A 15,968-nucleotide genomic window follows, 5' to 3' on the forward strand; every position below is an offset into this window, starting at 1 on the left:
AAAAAAAAAAGGGGAGTCTCAATACAAGCAAGAATATACTGAGTTGTAGTTAAGGGATTGTAAATTTTCACACTGAAAAATCCTGGCATTAACTTAAATTCATTCAGTGTGACATTTAAGAAAAAAATAGGTAGTTTGACTGAGGGGCAAGGAAGTGAGGCAGGAATTTTAATTTTCTACATAAACTTTTAGTGCTGAAAGAAGACATTTGATTGATAATACTGGCAGATGAAATCCTTAGATTATCTATGGACTTCATATACATTGCTAACTCAATTAATCTCCCATCCAACTTACAGTAATTTTGGCTAAATTTTGACCTCCGGAATCGTCCTTGGAGTACAAACGAAGCAGAGTGCTTGTGTCAGTCCATTCTATGTCTTTCATCATAAGACATTAAAAAAAGGGATTTATTATTATGATCTTCTGTGGACACATCCACTGACAAGTAGAATGAAGCATCTATTTATATTTGTATCCCCCACTAAGTTACTGTGAGCAGTAACTTAGTAATGGGCATGAATAAAGAATAAAACTACCTTGTTGACAACAGACTTACTGTATTCATCATATTGAAAACTCTTTAGAAAAAAAAATAAAATAAAATTCCTAAAGAATTATACATGTGTTCTAGACAGATTAGAATGATCTGAAGGTCTTCTTCAGTTGTAAAATTAAAACTAATGGTAATTTTACTATGGTAGATTTTTTTTAAACGAGAAAAATATGAAGGTGGAACAACCAAATTTTCCATAAAACCGTAAGCTTAATATATGAGCCCAGATTATTAATCAAAATTTATTCTGATAGTTTAATACACACTGCTGGCTTTGAAAAGCCATGATATTCTCTGGACTGAACAACTTTATTTTAGCATTTCATATTTCTGTCTTTAAATTCTAATGTTTGTTTTCTTGCTGTTTCTATTTTTCTCTTCAAGAAGGCCACAGAAGTAGTCCTCAAAAGATCAGCATTTATTAAGCATTTATTAATGACATCTTCTACTAGGACACAAATCTTTTAGAACACATTTGTGAAAGAAGACTTGCAAAATCAAGACTAGGGATTTTTGACAGTATTTACAGAAAAGGAAGAGAGTATCACAACTGTAACATCAATAAATATTTAAGACAATTAAGACCAGAAATTCATGTTCAACATGTGTTCATGTTGAAGTAATGATTTCAGCTTTAGCTAAGTAAGATGATAAATTCTCCTTACGTGCATGTAAACCACAACCGATCATATTTAGCCCCTACTTATTCTGTACTGATTATTAATTATATATACATATAAATGTATTAAGCATCTTCTCCAATAAGTAATTGTGAAGAAAAAAAAAAGAAGAAGCCTTGAAATACATGTGATTTTCATTTCTCTAAAACTGAAATTCTCTCCTTCATCTTGGCAATAAAAAGTTCTATGTTTGTAGAAAATAGTGTTCATTTCTCTAGCATCAATAATTTCAAGATACATTATTTTCCCTGAACAAAATTGCAAACAAGCCCATGTAAATTTGAAAGGAGTTCAGTTTCCCATCACTATGGATACAGTTGTTTTTTTTCTTTTTGCCTTGCAGAGACTGTATGTATTGTTCCAAAGGCATTGTACTTATTACTTAAGAGTATATTTTGTTGTTATTGTTGTTACTTTTTTAGTAATAAATGCTGAATATGATAATATTTTGTTTATTCTTGAAGCCAGTAGACCTACTTGTAGTATAATGCACTTTCAGAGAGTATGATTTCATAGTTAGAAACTTGGAAATGTTTTATTGGCTATGGTTTCGTAAACACCTTCTTAAATCTAGGGCTTATTTTCTCATAATAACTTAACTTAGATGGTTGTAAATAAATAAATAAAGGACTTCGGAGGACTTATGCAATTTACATGAAATTATTGTCTACAAATAGTAAAAATAAGTTTAGTTCATATCAGTATATCTGAGACAAGCCTGATGCAAAACCACCATCTTGTATATTCTTAGTTTTGTAGCATGGAATCTGACTGTTAGTGTACTTTGTTATTTGAAATAAGTATTCTTTTCACATTAATTTGTGCATGAGTGAAAAATTTTTCAAGATTAGTATAAAATTATTACTGGAATTTAATTTTGTCCCTTCAGTCACATCCTTTGATGACAATATTTTGACTATTTCATTTAATTTGGGTTTCTTGAAGCATTAAGACATCACAAAGGTTGTAATCTTTATGATTTATTTGAAGTTTATATTTTTAGAGGGTATGTGAAATAAATATTTGAAATATGGTGAAAGCTGTACTTCCACATTTTAATTTTTTCTGCTGAAAAAATTAGATGGCTACTTCCAATCATTTGGATAGCTCAAGTGAGACATTGAGTGATGATTTTACATGTCTTTCATTTCATCCTAACAACATTTGTACAGTATATAATATATTTTAGACAGGATATAGTGTGGAGCAGCTTTCCCTACATTTTAACTTTAGTGACTTGTCAAAGCAGTCATGAGCATCTGTTTTAGCATTGTAATTATGATTTTGTCAGAGTGATGGATACAAATGAAACTGCTGGGTAATGCTGAGCAGTGCAGTTTTGTCAGTGATATAATGATGAATGATATTATTATTTAAGTGGAAAGATAAGAGTATGTGTGTTATGTTGGTAGTCTTCACATCACTGGTATATGAGATGATTACATTGCTGACACAGATACACTTCATTCGTCAGGTAAGATCTGTCAAGAATTTCAGATCAAGAGCATGTATTATAAGGCATTTGAATACATATAACTACATAGCATAAACTACATGATCTGTGGTTTATTCCCAATATTTCCTAAAACATAAGGCTCCACATGAACATAAAGTTACTTGAAAGAGTTCAGTGAATGTATGTATATTTGCATACACCAAATTCTTGTTTTATAACAGTTGCTCTTCACACCTTCTCACTTGCTCCATTCTATTTCACTGTACGCTCAATCTTCATATTCAAAATAGACAACAGTGAAAAATAGCACGTTCTGTTCGGTTTGTGGCCCAATTATTAAGCTTAGATTTCTGACGGTAGCTGTCAAAACATAGCTCAAAATGAAATTCATTTTACTGATTCTGATTCCCCATTTTGTTCTGAACTTTCTCATAGCCTCATTATTTCCCTGTTTGCAATATGTTGAGATATATGTCTTGAGAAATGTTTAAATGTCTTCTGTTTAACAGTTTATGCCAGAGGAGTATAAATGCTATAAATTTGATAGAGTGCACATATCATTCATAGAACACAAGATGCATATCTTCAACTTAGTTCAGCACAATTCTCTATGGTATTGCATACTTGGCAAAGAGAGAATGGGCTATAAATATTAAATGAGTAATAGGGGAGACGAGGGGCTAGGCTGGACGGCAAACATAGTAGGTGTATGTTGAAAAGTTTGAGAGGAAGAGTACTTAGTAATCTGGTCTTTTAAAATGTTGTTGGATTTCACTTTAGCTTTGGGAAAAGTTGCATGTAGAGATTTCTGTTAGATAGATATCGTTCATAATGTAGTTGGGTGGACAAATTACAATTGGGACTGTAATAATGAAATGACAAGGTAAATACTCAATTTTTTTTTCCCTAGGAAAACAAGATTTCTTCTTATAAGTATTTTGCACTGTTATCATGGTCTACTAATACTTACAGCGGAATATTTTCTGAAACCTTTGCCAGTCAATAATTTTCGGATGGTATGTGACCATTAACTGTGTGTGTTGCCTGTTTCCCTGCTTGCTTGGTTGTTTTTTTTGTTTTTTTTTTTTTTAAACTTATATAGAACTGGGACAATCTTTAAGGCAGATCACATAACTGGGATTATGTCCTGTACTAGATAGATATGTATGATATGCTCAGCTCAGAGAAGAAGATTAGATACTGTTGGACAAACTTAATCTATGTATAAAAATAGCTAAAAGCACTCATCAGTAAGTAACATTTTCATAAGAATTATTTACAGAAACTAATCTATTATTTGCTTCTTTATCATCAAAGCCCACTGTTATTGTCTAAACAAAACTAGCCCTCCTTTAATTTTCCACATTTTATTGAGATTACTTCATGAAATTTTCTCACTATCCTGACTGTAGATGTTTTCTACACTCCTTACTCATTTCTCCATTATGAAGTGCAACATCTATTTATTACTTATAACAAGGCTTTTTCTTTCTGTCTGTTTCTAGAAAATATTTCCTCACTACTTCAGATGAACTTCCAACCATCTTTCAATTGTGATAAAAAACAAAATTTATGCCAGTCAGATATGTTCTTGGTTTTTTTTTATTATTTTATCTCCCTTCCTATTTACACATTTCATTATAAGTCATTGTTTACTATTAAAAATCATGTGTAGACACACGAAAGTCTTTGACGTCAGAGTCAAATTTCATGAAGTTTTGGCTTGTTTGTAATTTGAGTTTTCTAGTAATTAGTGTGTTTTCCACAAACTTCAGAACTACTGTATTACTGTCTGTAAACAACATGGTTTCTTATGGATTGAAAAAAAAAAAAAAAAAGTGTGGGAAAAGGAAGTAAATGAAACAATATAGGTTTTTTCCAAAAAGTGAGGAGCGTTACCATTCTTGTTTGCCATACCATCCAAAACAGCTTCAAAATCTTCTGTTGAATAAGCTCTGAAATTCTTCAGGGAAAGACCAACCTTCTCCACATTCCAGGGAGATCCTCTTATTTTGCCATTTTGAAAGAACATAAAAAACAACTAAAATATTTAAATACATGAGACAAATGTCCATTGCAAGTACAGAGCTTCTTATTTTAAAAATTATTTAACAGCAATATATAAATTATGCATACATGTATATACTGTCCTGTATGGTCATTCAATCTGTGTAAGATAACTTACAAAAATTGAACAATACTTGGTTTCTCTGCTAGACTCAGGGATTAAGTGGTTCACACGTATGCTCATGTATTTCTTACAGTTTCCTGGAATTAAACTAATGAAGAAATACATACTCCCCAAATCTCAGTTTTGACATACTTTATTTTCCATATGCTTGGATGGTTTGCTCTGGGCATTAATCCCACTTCTCTCACTTTTCCTGTAGTCTGTAAACACATAATATGCTTTTCAGAAGTTAAATGCCTTGGAGTTTTTGTTTGTTACTGATAGATCAGTATCTTCATACAGTTGATTATCCAATGAGTTTTTCTGGGCACTTTAATATGTCTTGGTCTCAGGAGTATGTCCACTAGAAGACTGTCCCTTTTGTTTGTGACAGTATCAGCCTGCTAGCAAGATAGTAAAAAAATACGCTAGGATGCCTATTAGCCTTCAGAGCGAAGATGCAGAGTTGACACATGTTAATTTTGCCTGCCAGTTTTCATCAGCTTGTAACAAACGAATGTAATATATTGCAGTGACATGAAGTCAAGCATTGGATCTTTCTACACGTAGACACTTGATCTGCTTTCTTAACAGTTTAACTAACAGATCTTTCTTCCCTTTCCCCATCTTCAACATGATAACGAGTGCACACATCCACTAAAGAATATGCTAGCAAAGCGCACACAAATTGGGATACAAGAGGACGGCACCTATTTTCAGTTAACAAACATGATTCTGTTGGAGTCTTTGTAGCTAGAACAGCCTTACAGGACTTGACCTCTTTCTCATCTCTCCCACACAAAGATCATGGTTGAGCTTGCAAATGTATTATTGCTTCTAAAGATATATGATGTTTTGAAACATACTTTTTAAAAAAACAACCACAGTTAGTTACCAATACATGTTCTGCTCTATACATGGCAGCTAACATTCCTTGGCTTTTTTTGCAAAATCACTAAATGGCTACCAGTACCACTAAATTTTTAACTACATTTTTATCTTTATCCTACTGCAAAATTTTTATAAAGGGTAGAGTGCAAACATTGTGAAATCTCTTGTCTTACAAGAGGTAAACTAATCCCATCACAATTATAATTCACAGAACTTCCTCAGTTCTAGAGGCGGAGTTGCATCTTCTGAAGGATTTTGTGATGGGATGTACATTTGGTCAGCAATACAGTATATTTTCTTTCTACACTGCATTCTTGGCATCTCCTGACTGATCCTTCCTGATTGGGAGCTTCCACTAATTGTAAAATAGGTTTACTTTGTGAATGATGCAGGGTGAAAACAGTCATTTTTCTTACTCTTATTTAAGTAGATGAAAGGATTAAACTGTCTTCTGTGTGCTTTTTTTTTTGTTTGTTTGGGTTTTTTGTTTGTTTGTTTTTGTTTGCTTGTTTATTTTTCACTGGCTCTCCTAACCTAATCCACTAAATCTACTAAAACCTAGAATCATTTTCTCTTGAGCACAAAACTTTTATGAAGCCTAGACAAACCCACTATGACATTGTCTCAGGCCCCTGACAATTTAAGATATTGTCTCCTGTTTTTTTTTTTCTTCCATATGAATGTAAGAACTTATCATATTACAACTAAGGCTGTTGACTGTGAATAATTTTATTTGGTTTGTAACCTTTAGTTGTCTTGTTCTTGTAAGCTTTTAATGGACAGTATATTCTTGTTTTCATGTCTCCTCTTATTTTTCATTTCCAGCCTCATTTATCTTCTGACATCTTATACTTACTTCAGTACTTCCTTTTTTTCTCTGTTCATTCCTTTTATTATTCAGAAGACTATTCCCTCTCTTTTGTTCTGTATTATTTCGTTTAATATTGAGGCAATGAGGATTCCAGGTATCTGCTGCATTTAATACAGAAAATAGAGATGAATTATTATCAATCACATTTTATACTTCAGTTTCCTCATAGTCAAGAACTGGGAATTTGATCATCAAACATTCTTATCCATTGCTTTTTATTCAGTTAAGGTCAGAAGTGTGCATGGCTAAATTTGAACAGCACACAATTAATTCTATGAACAGCAATGATAGCATAATGTAGCCAATATTTCTCCACTCTCTCAAACATGATTCTCTGAATTAAAATAATCACATAACATCTCTTCCTGGGACATGCTTATTCATCTTTTTAAGAGAGTATAATTTGAAATTAATGTTGTATTATACTTAATATATATGCCTTATTATACTTAATATGTGTTATACTTAATGTAACACTGAAGTATTTATAATGTATGGATGTTTTCCTTAAGTTGTTGCATAAATATTCTCAGAATGAAAACAGAGAATTGGAACAACAATATTAGTGACCATATTTTAACAACTGGAACAAAAATATTTCAATTATTTTAGATTTCATACATGTAATATAACAAACAATATATAAAACTGACTGCTAACAAAGTTTTCCATGTTCCTAAACTGAACACCTACTCCTCCCTGCTGCCTAACTATCTGGCAGCTGATATATTTATATAGATGATTAATTCTGCTAACATCTGCTACTTTACACATGTTCCTCTTGAATTTTATATTTGGTTTTTCACTCCATTGTTTCAATTTGTCAAGATAATTTTGAATTCTGTTCTACTCCTTCAATACACTCACTGTCTTTTCTAGCTTGGTATTGTTTGTGAATCTAATTAACAAAATCTCTATTACCAGTTCCTCCTTTTAGCCCCCTCCACATGTCTGCAAGTATGAAGTTAGCTCTAAAAATATTTGTAAAATATATCCCATGGCCAATTATATTCCTAGCATATTAATGGATATTGATGTCAAAAATGAAGAATATAAATAACAATTTAGCACTTCATCTATGTAATAACAGAGGGCATTTATAAATACTGGATAATGCTGGAAATTTGTAATGCTAGAAATTTTTACCAGTATTACAAGTAAAATTACATTACATTATCTGTACTTCTGATTTATTAAGAATCATGTTATGTTCTATGCAAACATTCATACAAATACACATTGTTTCATTATTGCTTTATATCATTTGATATGAGATTAAGGTATACTTTTCTATTACCTGGTTCCAGGAGAATATTCAGTGTTATCATTGTGCCACATTTTCTGTAACAATGTAAGTGAGCAGTGAATAAATTCCCTACATTTCCAAATTGGTGTAAATGGCAAAGAAACTTTTAAAATAAACAGATAGTATTCACTGAGCTATCTTGAAGATATCTAAGCTTTCAATTGTTGGTTTGCATCATAAACCATCAGGAAAACTATCATATAGACATTCTAAATATGATAGTTTAATTTACTGTTTATTCGGTTCTCATGTGAATCCCACCTTATGCTTTAAAATTATAAATACATATGCATGTGATCAGAAGTATCTCCAGTCTGATATCTTCTGTCAGAGAGTAGGAGAGTAGCCAAGACCCTTCTTTCAGGGAAATACAGGAGAATTAGGACAATAGTTACTACCAGAGTCATCTGATCTTAAAGACAACTTTTTTTCCCACCCATTAATTACAGAGTAGTATTTCTTTGAAGCAGAAAGAATTATAGCCCTTTCTAATTTTATCCTGAAGAACTCTGGATGAACTCATACATATAAATGTATAATCTTTTCCTCAAGTCCTAATAAGATCTTGGCTTCCATAATAAGCAGTGATGATATATTCCAAAGCATTTATTCATTTCTGATTTGTCACATCTTATGGCAGAACACCTCTGACTGAAGTACGTCACTTTTCAGCCAAGGAAAATATACCTCTCTATAAACTTGAAGTCTGTTTAATGATCCTTGTCAATTTTTATCCAAGGGGATTCCGTCCAAGGAAAACACCTTCTTTTTCTTCATAGATGATCTAGCACATCATTATAGATAAATGTATAGTCCATGAGATTTTCATCAGCCATATTTTGAAATGTAATTTGGTGAATTAATTTAGTCATGTAATTACATTCATATGTCATTACAAGAATTAAAAGTAGTTAGTTATGTGCTGAGTAACTTTAAAAGAAATCTAAAATATAAAATCTTGTCTCATCATATTTTGTTCACTAAGTTCACTTCATAAACATGAAAAATAATAGAAGGAATTAAAAAAAATGAAAATAACTCACATTCACACACTGGATGAAAATTTTGCAAGAAAACTTCATGTATTGCCTCCATTATTCTATTATTTTCATTTACTAACAATTAAATGAAGTCAGAAGAGCCTTTACTACAAACAAATATCTGTTTTTAAACTGTAAATATAACTGGAAAATTTAAAATCACCATAAAGAAAAAAACTCAGCAAAAAATGTTTTAACAGTAATGTAAATATTTTCAAGCATAAAACTGTCCTTATTTTTAATAAATTACATTCATTAGAAGCTATAGAATCATTGGAAAAAGTCATAAAGGATGTCCATGAACTACCACTTGAAAGAAACTAAGGGAACAGTGTCCTCTAAATGCAACATGGTATATGAACTGTTACCCAGGTTTAGTATCATAACAAAGAGTCACAACTTTCGGAATGTGGTATTACTAATGGCCTCAGGAAATTTGCAGATAACCCAGAGAAGAGACAAAGTAATCAGCTGACTGTCATAGAACTTGAGTCATTTTTCCATCTTTAGTATAGGAGAAGGATGAATTGAAAAACTCAGTAGGTGTGATGGACATGACAAGAAAACAGCACTCTGATTAACAAAAAGAAAAAAAAAATCAATTCAGTAGAAGTAACTATTCAACATCTCTTTCAACAGACACCAGAAATAAAAAGTCATCCACAAAGCTAGTATTTGTGATAAGCATCCAGGAAGGTACCTGGAAGGATAATTTTTCATACTGTGTGAATTCTAACCTCCTCAAATTGCTCGTTGGTATTCCTGTCTACTTTTTAGCCCAACAACAAAACAACAGCAACAACATAGTTATTTACTTATTTTTTTAATATATGGAGTCTTGTACTAAATTATTTTACTATCTGTGTGTGTAGAAGAGATAATTTTCACTATTTTCTCCCTTCAGCAGCACCCTTCTATGTCTGCTCTGATTTCCAAATATTCATACTCAGTAATTACTGTAGCAGAAATTCTTTACATATTTCTATTTGTGATTTCATTCCAAAGAAATATACAATCTATTTATTTCCACCACTTTAACATTTTATAGTGTACAGAATAAATTGAAGATCATTTCAAGATTAAATACTGTGTATGAAATATTAGCAAAAGTCATGAAAATTTTAGTGTAGATTAAAGTTTTGAATCGATTTCTGTACATAGTTATAAGCTGCACTGCATTAAAAAGTTTTCAGAAATTATTTGTTTATAATAGTATACTTTAATGTTACTAGAGATTAAATATTAATTTTCTTTATGTTTTAAAGCTCTCATTTTATGATTTCTAGATCCTGCTTAACAAAATCTTGAAGTTTTTGTTCAAGAAAAAGAGATGGAATTTGAGGTCTCTGGGGCTGTAAGGTTTTTGTTTGTTTGTTTGTTTTGATTTTTGTTTTGTTGTGTTTTATTTTCTTTTTGTTTTTGCTTTAGTAAGAATTGTTTGAGTGAAAATTTTTACTGTTCTTTCATAGTACACCATTTCATAAATATACATATATAAACAGGTACAATCATGGATATCACTGAACAGGAATGAATTCATAATCTCTAAGTGAAAAAATGTAAAGTTATTTGGTTCTGTGTAGTCTTCAGAGGAACAATAAAGAATCTAAAATGTCAGCAGAATATAGATATGTAAAAAGAGAATAATTACATTTTTCTTATGTGAAGTTAAAACATATATGAGTGAGTCAGTATAAATATATTTGCCACTCAAGCTACACCTCAATAATCCTACTTGCATATATGCTCTCTAGATATGTTGAAATGTAAAGAATAGCATCCACAACTGCAGAAACATTCTGCTTCACCAAATACACTACATGCTTAGTACAGAGACACATCCTAGAATAGAGAAACATTTTGTTTGTTTCTGTTTTGTTTTTTAGGCTTTTTTGTTGTTGTTGTTATTTTCTTCTCATGAACTTGAAACTAAGGTAATAACATTTCATCATTGCTTACTCTAGTAAGTGTTCATTCTTTCTAGACTCTGAAAAATTTAAGATCCAATTATAATTTCATATCTACATATTTTAAAAAATCAAAAATTAAACCAAATATAATAGGTGTATGGTGTGGATCTTTCATATTTTTAGAACTGTTAAAGTAGCAGTTAAATATGAATCCAGTTAGAAGGCAGACTCTCAGATTCAAGTGTACAAAAACAGGTGAAAGAAATATTACAGCTGTCTTCAAACCTGTCACCTGATACCTTACCCTAAATAACTCTGGTTTAATTTCCTGACATCATGGTGTGGATTCTTCAGAAACACCAGGACAGTATTGACAGGGCACTGAGGGCGTTTAACAACTGCCCATCCAAATCAGTGTGATCATACACCTGGTAGTGATGACTCTCTGACACCAGTGAGTTTTCCAAATAAAGAACTTTGTTGGAAATCTCTTTGCTTCTTTCACAGTTACAGAAATTTTCTAGACAGAAGAGGCCAGAACAATGTTCTTAAAAGTCTTCTGCTCTTTCTTCAGTCTATGCCATACTGGTACTCAGTTTGTCACTTTTCCTACTTCGGATAAACAGAAGAGTTTCATATCAAAACATGGCTGAATTTATTTATATTAATCACTTTGTTTGCCCCACAGCACTCTGCACTGCAAGCAATTGAAAAGGGATCCCAGAGTGCTGTTGACCTCATAAGATAGAAAATTTATTCACTGTTGTAAAATAACTATTGCAAAGCAAAAGTCACAGAAGTCCTTTCTATATCCCTAAGCTGAAAGATTACAGAAAAGGATCTATTCTAAAAATTCATAGTAAGATATGATGTGGTATAAAATCTAAGTGATGAATATCAAGGAATAGAAAAGTGTTGAAATACTTCGATAATAAAATCTCGGGGGTGGGAGGATATGGGAAGATGGAGGAGGCAACAACAGACAGACAGTTAGCAATGATGTTATTTCAGATTTTAAGCTCTGACTTGGATCTATTGCCGTGTCTGGAATAACTTATTTTAGTGTAAACTACAAACTAGTTTATTTATATGAACATGACTGTGGCTTAGAGTAATCTTTTCAGGATTAATTTATTATTATTATTATTTTTGATAGCTGTAGGAAAATAGAGTACAAATAACACACATGCACATAGATCTTGGAGGATGTTGACATGGATAAAGTGAAAGAGAGATCCATATCTTCTCATTATTTCCTTCAAGGAGTTAATTTCTTAACAAGACAGAAACCTCAAGCGAAATCATTGCAGTGGTGATATAAATTTCTCCTCCCTTGCTATGTTTGTTCAAAATTGCATATGCCCCAGCATCCACCCTGTTATCCATCTTTACGCATTTAGAAACAATGATCTTAAAGTCTGAATACAGCCTTTATGGCTAACATTTCCTGTGGTGAGAGGTGTGTGACAGGGAAGTTAATGGAGTTTCTGTTTTTCCTCCACAACTAGATTTATAGGATTTACAGAGCATAAACAAATATAATCCCATAATTCTGATTTTCCTTTGTTGTACAAGTAAGCACACACAGTCATACTTTCAGTTTCTTTGCATTATAGTGATACAAAAATTAAGCAAAATAGGCATATAAGTAGAATGGTTTTTCACTTTGATTCATCATCTTATGGACATTTTTCTTAAACACCAACTGAAATTAATCTCTAAAAGAACTCTGACTATACAACTATTACTCAAGTTTTCACCTCTCTTGCTACTTTCACTGGCTAGATTTCAATCTTTTTCCCTCTAAATCAAATTTGACTGAAGTTGTTGCAATAAAGATAATTTTGTTTCATGTATCTCAGAATATATGGAATAACTTCAAAACACAAATTATATACATCCAATTGAATGTAAAGCATTTTTTGAAGCCCAAATGGTGCTTTTAAATGAAATCATTGATGATCACCAATTCTCTTTAGCTATAATTCAACATGAAAATACTGATGCCCATATTTCTTATAGTTTCTTTGGACAAGATAATAAATAGCTGGTAATAAACTGTGTAGGCATTACATAAAACCTGAATCTTTGGGTGCAAAGAGAGCTCTAATATGGCTGATTCTATAGCTCAAGTAAAATGCTACTGACAGTGATATGCAGACCTGAACAGAGCAGCCCAGATTTCTCTGAGAGTATCCTTTTTGCCTGCCTTTGAATATGTAGCACAGGGATTCACAGCCCAAATAATTAAGCTGCCTATCATTTACTTCCATCAATAATCCTCCATTTTGACATCTTTATGTCCTCCGCCTCCCCAGTGCTCTCACTATAAATTTTACTTTGACAGTTGAGGGTACTTTGCCTAACCTTCTCCTAAACACTCATCTCTCCAGTTACCTGTATCTAACTCTCCTATCACTGTCAGCTCCTTCCTTAGAAACACTTGCAGTATGTATAGGATTGCCATTGTTGCATAATAATCTTGAGCTGGAAAGGAGGTTTTCATTGGTTGCCCTAAATGTCTGACTATCATTTTTTTGTTATGTGGGTTTCAATGTCCTCTTACAGAATTATTCTTCCTTTCTCACACAACTTCCTTCTCTATCAGTACTGTAATTTTTCAGTGGAATGCACTGTTTCTCCTTCCCTCACCTTTACTAAAATATTTGTGATCCCTACAATCCTTCTCCCATTCCACTTAGTAACTCTCTTTTGCTTGTACGAGAAGAATTATATGTACCTAAAGTCTTTCTTGGGATTGACAAGTGCATCATTAGTAGTAGTGAATCTCAGTTGTCTAAATAGCAAGCACTGCTTTTCCCCATCACGTACTGAAGGCTGAACAGCCAAACCAGAAAGTGTCTATTCTCCTGTCTCTCTGGTTAGTTTTCAGACTAATGATGGCTTTTGAAGTAAGAAAAGCCAGGTTGGCCAAAGAAATTGTTTAAACTATTGTTTAAAGCATGTGAATTGTATGCTTCATGTCACATACACCTGATGAAGAGAATAAGGCTCCTCTCTGATGGCACTCTTCTTACTGTTCCCCAAAACATCTTTTAGTTGCAAGCAGATCAATCCTACTTCTTTCACTTGTCAGTTCCTCATGTTTCTTTCACTAACTCCCTGGGCAGCATGAGAGAGACTGAAGTGGATCCAAAAAAGGGTTTAGTAACTGTCAGTGCTGAACTACAATGCTAACCTTTAGCTAATCCAGGAAAGCAAGTAAAATCCTGTTGTGGTTTAACCCTACTGGCAGCTCAGCAACACAAAGCTGATTCATCTCACAATCCCCTGCAGTAAGAGGAGAGAAAGAATGAGAAAAAAAAGAAAGGTAAAACTCATGGGCTAAGATAAAGAGAGCTCAATAGAACTTAAAATGAAGAGAAAATGATGATAATGATGATAACACTACTACCAATAAAAGAATATTCAAAACAAGTGATGCACAATGCAATTGTTCACTAACACTGACCAATACTCAGCCAGCCCCTGAGCAGCATCTGTTTCCTCAGGCAGCTCCTCCAGTTTTACTGCTGGGCACAACACTGCTTGATACAGGACATTCCTTTGACTGGTTTGAGTTAGCTGTCCTGGTTCCCAGCTCCTTGTGCACTCCCAGACCATTTGGTGGTAGGGTATCAGAAGAGGCAGAAAAGTCCTGTCATTTAAGGAGATAGTAATAGAGAGCAAAAATAGTAAGTATCGAAAAGGCTATTTTGTTTGTTTAAATATAGTTACTGTTTCACAAATGATTCCCGCATCCATGCTTTTTGCTATAATCAAGCATTAAGGAAACAGCTTTAGGTTTTAATGTACAGTTTTCTTACAACTTAGAGTATTCCTACAGGTTTCAAGACAGTTATTTTCTGAGTGTAAGGACTTTTAGTTGCTACAGTTTTTATAGTAAAAGCTGATTTATGTAATTTTGCAACCTACATTTCTGGTCGGAAAATGCTGAAAAGTTAACAGACTTTATTATTGCTGGAAATGGATAGTCTTATAGCTTTAGAAATAAAAAAATATAAAAAAATAGCTTTAGAATCATAGAATCAGAGAATTGTTTGAGTTGGAAGAGACTTTTAGAAGTCATCTAGTCCAACTTCCCTGTAATGAACACGGAAGCCTACAGTTAGATCAGGCTTCTCAAAGCCCCCTCCACCCTGGCCTTGATGTCTCCAAGGACAGTGCATCCACCACTTTTCTGGGCAACCTGATCCAGTGCCTCACTACAATTATTGTAATAAACTTCTTCCTTATATCCAACCTAAATCTCCCCTCTTGTAGTTTGAAACCATTTCCCCTTGTCCTATCACCACAGACCCTGCTAAAGATTCTATCTCTTTCTTCCGTACAGCCCCTTTTTAACCTTATTTTCTCCAGACTGAACAGCACCAGCTCTCAGCCTGTCTTCATAGAAAGAGGTGCTCCACCCTTGGATCATTTCATGGCCTTCCTCTTTATGCACTCCATCAGGTCCATTTCTTTCCTGTACTGAGGTTCTTCTGTGCCCATTGATGGAGCCTGTCTAGATCTCTCTGGATGTCCTTCTGTCCCTTGGATGTGTTGACCACACCACATGGCTTGGTGCCTTCCGCAGACTGGCTGAGGGTGCCCTCAATCCCACTGCCGGTGTCATTGATAAATATATTAAGGTGTATCGGTCCCAGCACTGACCACTGAAGACACTCGTCACTGATCTCCACCTGTGCGCTGAAACATCGACCATGATTTACGGGTACTATCTTCCAACTAGTTCTTCATCCATCAAACAGTCCACCCCCCAAATCCATAACTTGACTAGCTGGAGAGAAGGATACTGTGGGAGACTGGGCCAATGGTCTTACTGAAGCCTAAAGAGATGACAACAGGGGCTCCTCCCTGGTCAATTAACAGAGTTATGCCATCACAAAAGGTCACTATGTGGCTCAGGCTGAACTTGTCCCTTGTGAATCCATGCAGTATCATCTCCCTCTCTTCCACGTGCCTCAGCATAGTTTCCAGAAGGATCTGCCATTGTTCTCCCTGGCATAGAGGTGAAGACGACATATTACTGTATCCCTGTGAAAAAAAAGAAAAAAAAAAAAAGAA

The sequence above is a fragment of the Meleagris gallopavo genome, chromosome 3, assembly GCF_000146605.3.
Source record: "Meleagris gallopavo isolate NT-WF06-2002-E0010 breed Aviagen turkey brand Nicholas breeding stock chromosome 3, Turkey_5.1, whole genome shotgun sequence".
NCBI classification, from domain to species: domain Eukaryota; kingdom Metazoa; phylum Chordata; class Aves; order Galliformes; family Phasianidae; genus Meleagris; species Meleagris gallopavo.